General features: G+C 30.9%; 1 long non-coding RNA gene across 2 annotated transcripts; it reads right to left on the reverse strand.

Moving 5' to 3' along the window:
* Positions 1 to 6779: 6779 nt before the first annotated feature.
* On the reverse strand, positions 6780 to 11606 carry LOC110657068 (uncharacterized). Of its 2 annotated transcripts, none has more exons than XR_009149442.1 (3): positions 11445 to 11606; positions 10501 to 11335; positions 6780 to 7061 (listed from the first exon to the last, which is right to left on the reverse strand). It is a non-coding gene; the product is annotated as an uncharacterized LOC110657068 (long non-coding RNA). The 2 variants fall into 2 exon arrangements; XR_009149441.1 differs by lacking the exon at positions 6780 to 7061 and adding an exon at positions 9744 to 10388 and having other exon boundaries at positions 11445 to 11604.
* Positions 11607 to 15165: the final 3559 nt, after the last annotated feature.

Below are 15165 nucleotides of genomic sequence, written 5' to 3' on the forward strand. Positions count from 1 at the left end.
CATTAACCAGTGAGGCCAATGGGAATTTTACACTAGAATCCAGTGGGGATCCTAAGCCTTCAGTCCTTCGCTTTTGAATTTTTACACTAGAATACAGTGAGGATTCTAGGCCTTCAAATTCATGTTTTTGTAATTCAATGTGATGATTTTAGTTAGAAGTGGATGGATCTGATGGACTAATTCTGGATGTAATGGTTTTGTATAAATTTAATTTTGTAAAAACTCAATGAATAATTGAGCTACCATGATATGATCCTCATGATATTTAATTCCGCTAAGGAGGTCAGCCATATATTTATTAGCTTCCTCGAGCTCAATACAAAGTGCATTGAGAGCTGTTACTCCCAACCGTTTGTTTTGTATTATAGTCCAAAGATTATCTAATAAACATTGGTGTCTTTCTGTGGGAACATATGCAGTTCTAGCTACATTAATTCTGAATTTTTGAGCAAGAGTTTTGAAGAGGACTATCGGTCCAAAGTTGACTAAATCACCATTATTGGATGATTCTGCCATCTGCAAAAACTCACAAGAGTTAATTTGTAATAAGCAGTAATAAAAAAAATTAATTTTTGAAAACAAGCTCGTTTTGTAAAGAAATTTCTTTTTGTAAATACTATTTTGCTTTCTGTTCCAAAACATTTATTCGATTATCAAAAATGGAATAAGCCTTTATGATATTCAAATTCTTTATTTTGGGTTTTTCAACAAAAGGCAAAACAAGATTTTGATTCTTTGTTTTAAAAGAAATACTATCATAGTGGACTCTGTAGGAAGTAATCAAATTGATGAATGATGTCCCTAAAATGACACTATGATTGATATCTTTTATTAAAACAAATGAAATTTTTAGAAGAAGATTTGAATTGGCTATTGAAGCCTTTGTTTTATAATTAATTTTGATTTTAGAATTGTTTGCAGCTGAAATTTTTCAATAGTTTTTTCTTGGAATTTCTTTGAAAAAACTATCGAAATTTTAATCAAATATTTTCTGGAAGAAATCTCATTAAGAATGAAGAGATTTTTGTAGGTTTTTCAAGATTTTAAATTTCTAAATTATTTTCTTCTTCTTCGAGTTCTTCATTAATTTGTTTTGAAAGTAATTTTCGAATTGTTTCTGAGTCCTGTACCTGTTTTTCTTTAAGCTCACTAAGCTCAACCTTAATAGCTTTTATTTCTTCCTGGAGGCATTGGACTGAAACAGTTGATTGTTTTGAAGTCTTCTTTCTACCCAATATGGCCGTAAGGCCATATGTGTTTTTTACATCAGAGGGCAAAATAGAAGATTTTTGTACTGATTGTTAACACTTCAAAGGATTTTAAAAGCTTTTCCAAAAATTCTTTTTGTAGTTGAGAATCTTCAACCTGTGTAAGGATTTCTAAGAGTAACTTCTGGCCTTTAGAAAGAACATTGATTTTTAATTTGGGTTTTGTAAACAGTTCAATTTCTGTATCAGAAATCGAACTGGATGATGAACTTGTGATCAATTCATCAATTTGTAATCCTTCTTCATTTTCAATTACTAAAAATGGAACAAAACCAATAGGCTACAATTTCCCAAATTGAAACTAAATCAGATACAAAACCGAAAAACTCAATCTTCAAACCATTCCAAGTTTCCAAAAACAGTCAAAAAGATTTATAAAACAACAGCAATTCTGAATTTATCCAAGCTTTGAAAGACATGAAAGCTAGGCTAGAAGCTTCAACTTCTACTCTAGTAGCACCTGAAACACCTCAAACTTCCCAAAAGAGTGTCAATATAATTGAGGAGGATTCAGATTCAGATGTCCAAAGCCAAGAAAACCAGCCTATCCAAGCTGAAGAAATTCAGTCTTCAAAACCTTTACAAATTAATAGACTTCATTGACCGCGGGTAGCAACACCCCTCCCAATAACAACTCCAGACTTAGGCATAGAAAATAGAACTGAAATTCTGACCCAGTCTAAATTCAATGCCTCCACTGTCTATGAATGGAACATATATGGTATGTCTGAATATAACATCTTGAATTTGCTCCAGCAAATGATCATGGCAGCAAATGCTTACAAAACCCAAACTGGAATCCCAGACAGAGCTATTACTGAACTCCTTATTGCAGGGTTCTCAGGACAGCTCAAAGGATGGTGGGATTATCATCTCACGAACCTACAAAAATCTGATATTCTAGAATCCATACAAACTCAAGAAGATGACGTGCCAATTCTTGATGAGTTAGGCCAACCAATCCCAGATGCAGTAGCCACCTTGATAGTAATAATCTCCTTACATTTCGTAGGTGACCCATCTCATCTTAAGGATAAGAATGCCGAACTCCTTTCAAAACTTCGATGCAAAAAACTGAGTGATTTTCAATATTACAAAAATACTTTTCTTATTAGGGTAATGCTTAGAGAAGATTCTAATAAGCCCTTTTAGAAAAAAAAATTCATTGCTGGACTTCCAACCCTTTTAGGAAAAAAAATTAGAAATAAAATCAAGGAAGCATTTGGAAATCAAATCCCGTATGATAAATTAACATATGGTAAACTAGTCAGTTTCACTAAAAAAGAAGGTTTAAAGATTTGTCAGGATTTGAAATTACAAAAACATCTGAAATGAGAAATGAGAAAAACTCGCAAAGAGTTAGGATTTTTCTGCAAACAATTTGAAATAGGCACTAAGAACCCTACTCCAGATTGTGGAGGAAGTTGTAGCAGAAAACCTTACAAATCATCCAAAAAATACAAAAACTCTTCAAAACCAGAAAAGATTCCTATTACAAAAAATATTCAAAAAATACTAGTAAAACTAGTCCTCAATCCAAAAAAAAATTCAAATATTTAACTTGCTACAAATGCGGAAAGAAAGGCCACACTACAAAGTTTTGCAAGTTAAACAGAAAACTTCATGAGTTACAATTAGAAGAAGAAGTTATCAATAAAATAACTGCTCTTTTAGTTGAAACCAAAGGTGAGTCCAGTTATTCTGAACCCATGAAAAATGAAGAAGGATTACAAATTGATAAATTGATCACAAGTTTATCATCCAGTTCGAGTTCTGATACAGAAACTGAACTGTTTACAAAACCAAAATTAAAAATAAATGTTCTTTCTAAAGACCAGAAGTTACTCTTAGAAATCCTTACACAGGTTGAAGATTCTCAACTACAAAAGGAAATTTTAGGAAAACTTTTAAAAATCTTTGAAGAACAACCAATATAAAAACCTTCTATTCTGTCATCTATTGCAAAAAACACAAATGACCTTACGGCCATATTGGATAGAAAGAAGACTTCAAAACAATCGATTGTTTCAGTCCAAAGCCTCCAGGAAGAAATAAAAGTTGTTAAGGTTGAGTTTAATGAGCTTAAAGAAAAACAGGTATATGACTCAAAAACAATTCAAAAATTACTTTCAAAATAAATCGATGAAGAACTCGAAGAAAAAGATGAAGAAAATACTTTAGAAATTCAAAATCTTGAAAAACTTACAAAAGATTTTCTCTTCATTCTTAATTAGATTTCTTCCAGAAAATATTTTATTAGAATTTCGATAGTTTTTTTTTAAAGATTTCAAGATCGATACAATTGCCTTATTTGATACAGGTGCAGATTTATATTGTATTAGGCATTGTTCCAAAAAAATTCCAAGAAAAAACTACTGAAAAACTTTCAGCTGTAAATAATTTCAAAATCAAAATTAATTACAAAATAGAGGCTTCAATAGCTAATTCAAATCTTCTTCTAAAAACTTCATTTCTTTTAATAAAAGATATCAGTCATAGTAACATTTTAGGGACGTCATTCATCAATTTAATTACTCCCTACAGAGTCAACTATGATAGTATTTCTTTTAAAATAAAGAATCAAAATCTTGTTTTTTTCCTTTTGTTGAAAAACCCAAAACAAAGAATTTGAATATCATAAAGGATTATTTCATCTTTGATAATCAAATAAATGTTTTAGAATAAGAAACAAGACAGCATTTACAAAAAGAAATTTCTTTAAACAAGCTTATTTTCAAAAATAAATTTTTTGATTACTGCCTATTACAAACTAACCCTTGTGAGTTTTTGCAGATAGTAGAATCATCCAACAATGGTGATTTAATCCACTTTGGACCGATAGTCCTTTCCAAAACTCCTGCTCAAAAATTCGGAACTAATGTAGCTAGAACTGCATATGTTCCCACGGAAATGCACCAATATTTATTAGACAATCTTTGAACTTTAATACAAAACAAACAGTTGGGAGTAACAGCTCTCAATGCACTTTGTATTAAGTTTGAGAAAGCTGATAAATATGTAGCTGACCTCCTTAGCAGAATTCAATATCATAAGGATCATATCATGGTAGCTCAATCATTCATCGAGTTTTTACAAAACTAAATTTTATACAAAACTATTACATCCAGAACTAGTCCATCAGATCCATCCATTTCTAACCAAAATCATCACCTTGAATTACAAAAACAGGAATTCGAAGGCCTAGGATCCCCACTAGATTCTAGTATAAAAATTCAAAAGCGAAGGACTGAAGGCCTAGGATCCCCACTGGATTCTAGTGTAAAATTATCATTGGCCCCAATGGTCAATATCAAAAATTATCAACACAGTGAAGTCATTTTTGCTTCACTTGGTGCCAATAGGTCTTTAGAACATTTCCAAACTCTTTGTCTTTCGAAGAAATTCTGGCAACAAATTTTCAATGGTCTTCCTCAAGAGATCCGCGAGCAGATATTACAAAACATCATCCAGTCCAGAACCAAAGAACAGCTGGATATTCTCCAAAAATGTCTCAATTTTACAAAAAGAAATTAGCAAGGTCACAATGGATGGTCATGGCAATGGGAGTACCATTCAAAACTCCGTTATTATTGCACTCAGGAACATCCTAACCGATATCCTCTATGCTATCCAGATTGTGAACACAGCTTAGATTTCAGCATCCCCCGCTTCAAAACAACTCAGATGTCTGGAACTCAATATCTAGACGCCAGAGAACTAATCAAATGGGGTATGTTAGCTGGAATTCGAGTCACAAGATCTGATTGTGAAATGACAAGATTTTTGGGAAATAAAGTCCTTCAAGAAGTCAGAAGACTATTTTACGCCAAAAACCAGTCAACATACAAATCATTTCAATACCTCCAGAAGTATTAGCAAATGGAGAGCTGCAACAAGCGTCCATTACTTCTACCTGGATTCCTCCTTTTTATCATCTTCTGGATTGGCCATGCAATCACGAAGATCACTTTGTCCAACTCAACAAATGGCGAGCAAAGACAGTCGTCGATAACTGGCAAAAATATCGATATCCAAAGCATACGCTAATCCATACGGGTACATATTCTCAGATATATGTCTACTATGAACATTTGCCAAGTTCAAAACCCTTTCATATTGAAACACAGTACGAAAATTACATGGTCCAATATGAAAGTTATTACGACTTACCTTCTATCTCGTCAGAAGATGAAACGAGTGACGATGAGGAGACACGGCACAACCTACAAAACATGATGGAGGGCTGACACGAGTGGTCCCAGCTCCACTCTATTTAAAAAAAAAAATCGGCAAAAGAAATTTATAGCGACAAAACTATCCATTCTGCTTTTCATTCTCTTTATTTCCACTTTTAATTTTACTCTTATAATTTTGCACTTTTACTTTTTTTTCTTACAAAACTAACAAGGTACTGTTCACCTGTCACTATTCACTTTTTTACTGTTCACATGTGAAGACAACAGGAAGAACTGTTCAAACACTGTTCGAGCACTGTTCACCCAACAGAAAGAACTGTTCAAGTACTGTTCACACGTGAGAAAGTAAGTGGCAGATACTGTTTAAGATTCCAAAAAATTAAAAAACTGCCCTTTGTCACTTCTATATAAGGAGACACCTATCTCCAAGGCAAAATTCAAGCTTCTTAAACACAAGCTTCAAGCTTCTTCAACCCAAGCCTCTTCAATACAAGTTTCTCCCTTTTCAAGCATTTTAAGCCGAGAGAATCCGAAGAAGGTCCTGAAGGAGTTCACCCCGAGGTGAAGAAAGGAGCAAGAAGGTCATTCATCCCTGCCCTACCTCTACCTCACCTACAATCCTACAATCCCTGTAACTTCCTTGTAGTAGATCTTAGGAAGCTCATGTGCTGAGCAACCTTTGTAAATCCTACCCGGAATTACATCTCCAAAACCTCTGTACAAAACTTTCAAAAAGTTTATAAAATTTCAAAGTAAGTTTCTTTGAAATTTCTTACAAAATTACAAATATTTCTTTCTTTTGCATGCATATGATCGGTTCAACCGTCTATCTTGCATAAATATACGTATATATATTCATAACGGACTGGCTATGCCGCCTATTGAATATATACATGTATATTCATATTTAAATTTCAAATTTAATTTTTATTTTTGATAAGTATACATATTCTTAACGGACTGGCTCTGCCGCCTATAGAATATATATATTTTATCTTTAATTTATAAATTTAATTTTCATTTCTGAAGATTTCCTTTTCTTGTGCATTTTATTTATTTCTTTAATTAATTATATATTGCTCAAGATTTAGATTTTGTTTCTTCTCTATTAGCTCATCCCCCTTTCGATCCCCGTGAATATATTTTATATAACAAATAAAATAATTAAATATAATATTTAAATTAATGGACTATTTTGTTAACTAAATAAACCTTCAAGGACTACATTGTAATGTACCGTTACTTTCTCAAATTCGATTTAGTCCTTTTTTACTTCAACTGTGATAACTAAATAAATTTCGGCAATAAGACATACAAAAAGAAAAAGTTTTGACTATAATCATGAAAAGGCTAAAATTTTAGGCTTTTTATCCAATAGGCCTTAATTAAATATTTTTTGGAAAGTTAATTTAATTAAGAGGCCTAAAAAATATTTAATAGATAAAAGTTGAGATTAAAGAGATAAATCTCAAAGGAAGTTAGCAGAATATCGAAAGTCATCTAAAGCAAGAAATTATGGGAAGTTGGAGAAAGTGGGCAATTAACTCTCACCATCTATTGAACTTGGAAAGTGGAGTCTCCAAATCCTTTCAAGTACCTGCAAGAAAAATTTTAAATATCAAATGGCCATTAACGTGAAAACTTCTGGCAACTTACCAATCAAACCAGACTCCAACCATTAACCTATCTTTTATTTTTATTAGTCTTTAATTTCTGGTTGTTGCATTTAAGTTCTCAAAGCTTTGTAATTACTTTGTAGCAATAAATACAGGTTCTATTTTCCAATTTCTTAATCTATGAGATTAAGCAAAGTTAAATATGGTAGTGTATATTCCTGTAATCATCATTGATTCTAGAAGTCTTTAGCTTATACACTCAATATCTAGCTAACATGCTCGCAAATCATAAAATGTTAAGCAACTAATTGTTTTTAAGCAAACAATTGGTCATTTGTCATTTTATGTGGCTAGGAGCCGCTCACTTCTATGTGCAATCCAAGTATTTTGATGAGACACAAGTACTAAAGGAGTAGATAAGAAATATGATATTCTCAACTTTTGTTTTTGAGCTTCCTTTGAAAAAATCTTCTTTGTTGTACAGGTGCACTCTAATTGAACATGTCCCTGCTTAGAAAGATGCCCTTTGAAGTGCTCTATTAAGATATATGGAGATGAGAAGCTCAATATGCATGCCTTCCTATGTGATTGAGGTTTATGAGCTAAAGAGTTCTTAAGATAGCTAAATTCCAAGTCTTTGGTACCTCCATGTTGGAAGTCTTTAGACTAGTAGAACTTGGACTGCTTCTGACCATGCACATTTTCTTATGAGTCTTTTGTTCCTTTTGAGTTTTTAGACCAATAAGGCATGGACTCACTCTAGCTGTACATATTCTATTATGTGAATCTTTGGTGCCTCCATATTTGAGGTCTTTGGAGTAGTGAAGTCAACCCACTTCTAGTTGTTTTTGCCTTCTAGGCATATGTAGGACCCTTGGCCTTCTTTAGGTTTGCAATGATTGTACTCATTTAATTTTCTTGCTCAATATGTGTTAGATGACGTAGGAGGTGAACCTTCTATAGGTAGATGTGGAGAAGTCTATATTTTCTTGTAAGGCATGGGAGGTTACCTCTTCTAGGTAGATGGGAAGAGCAACTTCTCCTTGGAGACTTAGGAGGTCTACCCTTTATAAGTAGATACGGGCAGTAGATGACTCCTGGATGACCTTGAAAGTCTACCTTCTATAAGTAGACGTGGAGGGCAGATCTATCTTCTCCTAGAGAACCTAGGAGGTCTACCTTCAATAAGCAGATATAGAAGGTAGGCCTACCTTCTCCTAAACAACCTAGGAGGTCTACCTTCTATAAGTAGAAGTAGAAGAAGGTCTACCTTCTCTTGGAATACCTAAAAGGTCTACATTTTTCAAGTAGACGTGGACAACAGGTCTATCTTTTCTTAGACAACCGGGGAGGTCTACCTTATGTAAGTAGACGTAGAGGGTTGACCTATAAAGTCCGATAGCAAGTCTAACAATCTAAGAGCAATATATAATTATAGCAGTTGTTTTCATTAATTAGCAATTAACTTGGATAATTTTATCCATTAATTATTCAAACAAGTGTACTAACTTTGTAGTAAATAAATTTATTAACAAACTAAACATGAAATATAAGAATATAGAATTTATGCAAAACTCATACGGAAGGCTTATAATTAACCTTGTAAACTATTCATTCCATACGTCCAATATTTTTTGGAACGTCAAAAATATTATTGCAGTAATGTTAACTAATTCCACATTGAACCAAACAAAGAATGCACGATAAGCTCTATAAATGCAGCTTGATTTTACAATTTTTGACCCAAAAAATGAAAAGAGAATGGTCCAAAATTTTGGTAACTACCAAATGATAACAGAACAATACAATAAAGTTGGGTCATTTTGATGACACGTCGAATGATGCAGCAATAAGGTGGCATAACGATACATCAAAGTAAATGACATAATGATCTACCATTAGGCTATGTGGCAACGACATAGTTGATAGGAAGAAAGAGATAAGGCCTCATATGTAATCCTGTGATTAGTTAGTGAAAGATTGTGTTAGGACAATGTTTTGATAAGGTTGACAGGTGACAAGTGACCGTTGACTTGTTTGGGATTGTAGAAGATTAGGATAAAATGACATATGTTGGATTTTGATCAAGTACACGGCGTAGGCAGATTTATATGCAGTTAGACGTGGTGAAATTTGATGGAATCTTCATAGGGAAATTTTGAAAATGGATCTTTAGGAGGAAGATGGTTGAATTGATGCACGGGAGAATGTACCACCTCTAATTGCGGTTAAATTGGTGGCAAATGATGGCTCATAAGGTTGGAGAAGTGATTTTTGGTGTTTTCAAGCTGTTTAGGGGGATTTAAGGCAATAAATGATCACAACTAGAGTCATTACAAGTTCTCTAATTTTTTAGAGATATTGGATGCATGCGGAGGTGTATGTTCACCGCGTCAACAAGGAAAGCAACAGATTGCCACAAAATTGTTGGTGGAGTCATTTTTTATGACTAATGGGCAATTTTGAGGATATTTTGAAGCAGAAACCGTAGTAAGGTTCTTTTGTGATGGTTTTGTGTTTAATATGAGTTCTTGAGATTTTTCTTTTTTTTTTCTTAAGGTGATGAAGATGAGAAGATGAATGTTGATGAAGCTGGTTTTTCCAAACAGAATAAAGGGAAAAGCACAGCTTTTGCACAGTTTACCACAAACAACACCAAATAATGAAGCCAAAATTTAATCTCACATTAAAGAGGTTACACAATTACGTCTCCACTAAAAGGACCTGCACACAAGAAAGAATGTTCAAAAGGTCCCCGAGAGATCTTCCAAAGGAGACACACCAACAATCAAGTTAGTGGGCTTCTTAAAATGAAAGAGGAAAAATAGAAATTATCCCTTGGGAATGTGAGCAAATACTTTGCTTATTAGAGTTCCTAGGTCCAAGAACTTATCTATGAGATGGTAAGTGTAATTATGTTACAGTATGATTATTGATTGTCAGTGGGACAAGCGTACCTGACTTGATCACTTTCAATGGATGTGTCAAAAAAAAAATGACTACCAGTGTACTTGGTTACTCTATCAAATATGGAATGTGCACTCCTTTTGTTCAGGTTAGGTTGTGTTGAATTAACCTGGCATCTATCAGCACCATCTCGTCTAACATGACTTCCTTAACTATTCGAAAGGCGTGTATTTGATTTGTAAACCTTCACATATCCTTATTATTTATCTAATTTTATAATTCATCAGTAATAGGAAAAGATATATCCCCATGGACCTTGGGATCATTGTAGCTCTGGCGATTTTCTGGTCAATGAATTCCAGGACTCCAGTTTCATCTTCTGAAGCACTAATAAACGTACCCTGAATTGTTGCCACAATTTATAAAGACCAGCAGTGAGAGACCCTCTCAACAGAAACAGTTGCAAGGTCTGGTGATACTGTACAAAATAGAAATGAAAATAAGCATGGATACCTTGTTCAGGTCCCCTCAATATTCTTAGCAGTTTCTCCATTTTGCAGAGCCAAGGTAGATGGTCTTAGGCGAGGGAAGGTAGAATTTGCAAAGTTTGGAAAATAAACAGATTTGGTTTGTTGGTTTCCAGCTTAGGACCTGCAATGCAGAATAAGAAGAACAAGAATTTGATTGCACTAAACACACTAAATGATATTAAGTTGGCGTAAAAACATCGCAGCCTAACCATTCATTTCATTCCTTACTAATTCTAAACATGACTGAGGCTCTCATTAGAATTTTGATTCATCAATATTGGGAATTTCAACTTCAATTTTTTTTTTTTTTTTTATTATCTTCTTTTTTATTGTCATTATTTTCATTTTATCATTTTCCTATATTAAACAACCACATGAAATCAAAAAAGAAGCATTAAACCTAATGAATTTAACTTTCTTTCCAACAATGGACCTTATACTTTTCTCACTTCCTCCGTATGATTGTCCCTGGAGAGAAATATTTTCATTTTTTCATTAATCACTATTATCTTGTAGCAGAATGAAGCCATACCTTAAACTCAAATGAACGCGAAAACCTCTAGGCTTCAATAGCTTCGTTTCAACTTCTGTTTCAAATTTAGGAGCAGTGCATCAAGAATTAACCTCTTGGTCTCTGTCCTGACGGTTGGAGAAATCCCTCTTTCAATCCGGGCGGCGAAATCCCTCTAGGAGAATCAAAGCAGAACATCAAATCCCTCTCGAATCTGGACAGTGCCTCTCAAGAGATGGAGATGGAGATGGAGTTCGGTCACTCTCTAAAACAGATCTCGAATTTTTAATTTTTTTTTCCCTTAAAACTGCATAAAGAAACATATCATTAGCAATCTATCAAACAAAAATCAATCAGTTTCCAATTTCATATTTGAAATTCTGAATGGAAAACATGGAAAAATCACACCAACTCACTTGGAAGCCGAGAGGAGTTCTTGAGACCTTCGATGATCTGGATAACGAGAGAATGGAAGGAGCTTTTCTTTTGGCATGTGTGGTCTAGACTCTAGACTCTAGATTGACTGTTTTCAAATCACGGGTTTTAATACTGTTTCTTCGTTATCCTTTGTAACGACTACTTTGTGCTGATTAACTTAAAAAAAAAAAAAAAAACTAATGAAGGTGGCAACATAAATTTAAAATTATAAAGGATAATTTATAATTTGTTCTCTGAATTTTATCATTAATAATGATTTAGTCATTAAATTTTAAAAATTAAATATTTTAATCTTTAACTTTTGTTTTCGTTAAAAAAAGCAAGTTCGTTCATCCTACCGCAAGTCTTTCTAATTTTAATGATTATAGGAGCAGAGGAAGACGATAAGTGATTAAGATCACCAAAACCCACAACAAAAATCATTAGAATTACTTTGTAAAAATCAAAGATGCTTAAATCTCAAGACCCTGTTATTTGTATAAAGTGAAGTAATCTAGACAAAATCCTTGTAATTGTATCCCCTAGCTTGATTTCCAAAACTACAAACCTAAACTATAATCCACCAACAATTATTACAAGAAATGAACTCCTGTGGGTTGCGGTGAAGGAGGAAAAGAGACTAGAAAACCCATCAAATATTAGTGTAAACAACATCTAGAATCGTTCTCCTTTCCTTCTCCTCCTTGCCATCTATCTTCTTTTCTACCTTGCGCTGCCTTTCCTTTCCTCCCTTACTGTCAATTTCGATGGTCCCTCCTTCTTTCTTAGTCATCAGTTGTGATGGGTAATGGGATGGGTTTTTGGGTGGTGTGAAATTAGAATGGAAAATGGATTGGGAATTTGATGAGAGAAAAATTATGAAAAGTGTGGGTCTAGTGTTTAATCGAAAATTGGGGAAGGTAGTTTGTGTCTTGCTTGTTTTTTTGGTTAACAATAAATTAATTAGTAATCTTATTTTAATGAATGGTATTTTTTTCATTTTTCTTCATATTAAATGGTAATTAAAATTGAAATAGATGGAAGGACTTCGATTTTGATGAAAGTAAAAAAACGAGACTGAATCATTTAATTTTCAAAATATGAGGATCAAATAATAATTTATGATAAAATTTAGAGATTAAATTATAAATTTTCCAATTATAAATATCTATATCAATATATTCTATATTAAAGCTGAAACAATGAGAAATATATCACTACTTTTTAATTTTGTGATTTTATATTTAATATTTTTTTTTACCCATTAAGATTCTTTAAATTTAAAATTAATATTTATCTATAATTAATTATGACATTAGAAATATAATTGTTTTAATTATTATATTAATTATATTCATTGTATATGATTTTTTTTATTTGTGATTTCAATAATTAAAGTTTTATCCATTTTCATATTATATAATAACGACCCTACTAAATGGTTTTAATAAAAAAAATTAAAAATTCTTATAGCATAGGAGAGTTATATCATAAAAAAAAATCATCATTTATATAAAAAATAATTTTTCAAAGTCAATAATAAACCAATAACAAATAATAATTTTTAAAAAAGTCTTTTAGAAAATATATGAAATTTAATATTACAAATCAAAATACCTAATAAATTTTAACAGACGGTTAATAATCGAAATGTCTATATCTTTTATTTATAATTCTACTTTATATTCAACCTTAATAATATCTGCATCTATTAAAATATAAGATAAATAATTTTACCATCAAAATATTACTAAATAATTTATTAATTTATATTTATATGCATATAGCACGGGAGTTCGATTGGTGTCTATCTATATTATATATCTATATTATATATAAATATGTGAAGAGGGAACACTTATTTTGTCAAAAATGTCTTTCATTTTTTAAATTAATTATATTATATTTTTATTATTTAAATTAATTTTAATATTTGTATAAATTTAAAAATTCTCAATTTTAGAGTTTGTATAAATTTAAAATTGTTAGTCCTACTTATATTTAACTTCAATTAAATATAAAATTTTATAAAAAATAATTAATTAAAATAAGAAATTAATAAATGAAAAATAAAAATAATACAATTAATTTATAATATATAATCTATCTGTCTATATAATTTTAATATAAAATAAAAAAGTACAATTAATTTATAATATATAATCTATCTGTCTATATAATTTTAATACAAAATAAAAAAATACAATTAATTTATAATATATAATCTATCTGTCTATATAATTTTAATATAATTATAAATTTACTATTTATAAAATATTAATTATTTACATTTAAATAAGCAAAAATATGTAATTTTAGTCCTAAAATATTAGAAATTACAATGCAACAAAAAATTATAATTAAGCTAAGATTCTTTATAAGAAATTATAACTAAACAAAGATTTTAATGAGATAAAAAAAAAATCAAAGATTTTAGTTGTATGAGCTGTTTTAAAAAAGTCATAAACTTAATTAATTAATTAATTAGTAAATAATTAAGTGAAACTATGAAATATAGAAATATTCTTAATTTTTATATTATTTATAATATTGAAATTTTTAATACTATAAAAATAATAAAAAAAACATATTTTAAAAAATTAGAAAAAAATGGATTACAAATAAAATGAAAAAGTGAATTGTTAAAATAATATAAAATATATAAGAAAATATATGAACTCTAAAAAAATGGTTAAATTTATTTATTTTTAGTTAATTGATATGCATCTACTTTTATTAACACACATACACACATATATATATTCTTAATTTATAAAAAAATATAAGAATATATTTTTATAATAATTTTCAATAAAATATTAACTTGACATTAAACTAATTAAAAAAAATTACCATGTTAGCATTACATAAATGGATAGAGATATAATGTAATATCATAAAATCTCATAATATTAATTTGATAAAAATAAAAATTATGTCAAATCACATGCTACTATTTTTGAAATTATCTCTAAAAACTATTATATAAAGAGAGAGAGAGAAAGGAGATTAAGAATATATTATTATAAATATCTTGTCACGACTCGATCCCATGGGCCGGACCAGTACTAGAACTTAGGCCGGCATAAAGCCCCTAAGGCCCGTAGTAAACCTTACTGTTCCTAAACTCATGACCAGGCCCATAATTTAGGCCCAACATGCATATAAAAATAATTTAAATTAAAATATTATAATTTTATTTCAGGCCAACTTAACCCAATAATTATCAAAAACTCAAATTATGGAAGCCCAGCTCAATCCAGTTACATTATTTACAAATTGTTTAAGTATTATACAAATATTTATTTATTAATCTTAAGAATTTAAATTAACACGATTTCTAACAAAGTCCATACTATTACTAACACATGCAGAGTTCTAGATTTCAAATATAGAAAAATAATAAAATAATTAAATAACTGACGTTAAACTTGCAAGGAAGAAAGTAGGTTGCTCTGTAAAAGAACTCCTCCTGTAGCCTGGAAAAATAGGTGAACAGGAGTGAGCGTTCGACTCAGAGAATAAAATACTAATTTTAACCATAATTTCTATAGCTATCTAAAGCTAATGCGTCATAAGAAATGAAATGCAACATCATCATAAATTTCATACAAATCACATCATAATAGTAAAAAGGTAATTTGGAGCACTCACACACTCAATACTATTCAAACAGTACATATATGGGAGCTGGTCCCCTATACAACTCTCTTAATCCAA

The sequence above is a fragment of the Hevea brasiliensis genome, chromosome 6, assembly GCF_030052815.1.
Source record: "Hevea brasiliensis isolate MT/VB/25A 57/8 chromosome 6, ASM3005281v1, whole genome shotgun sequence".
Lineage (NCBI taxonomy): Eukaryota > Viridiplantae > Streptophyta > Magnoliopsida > Malpighiales > Euphorbiaceae > Hevea > Hevea brasiliensis.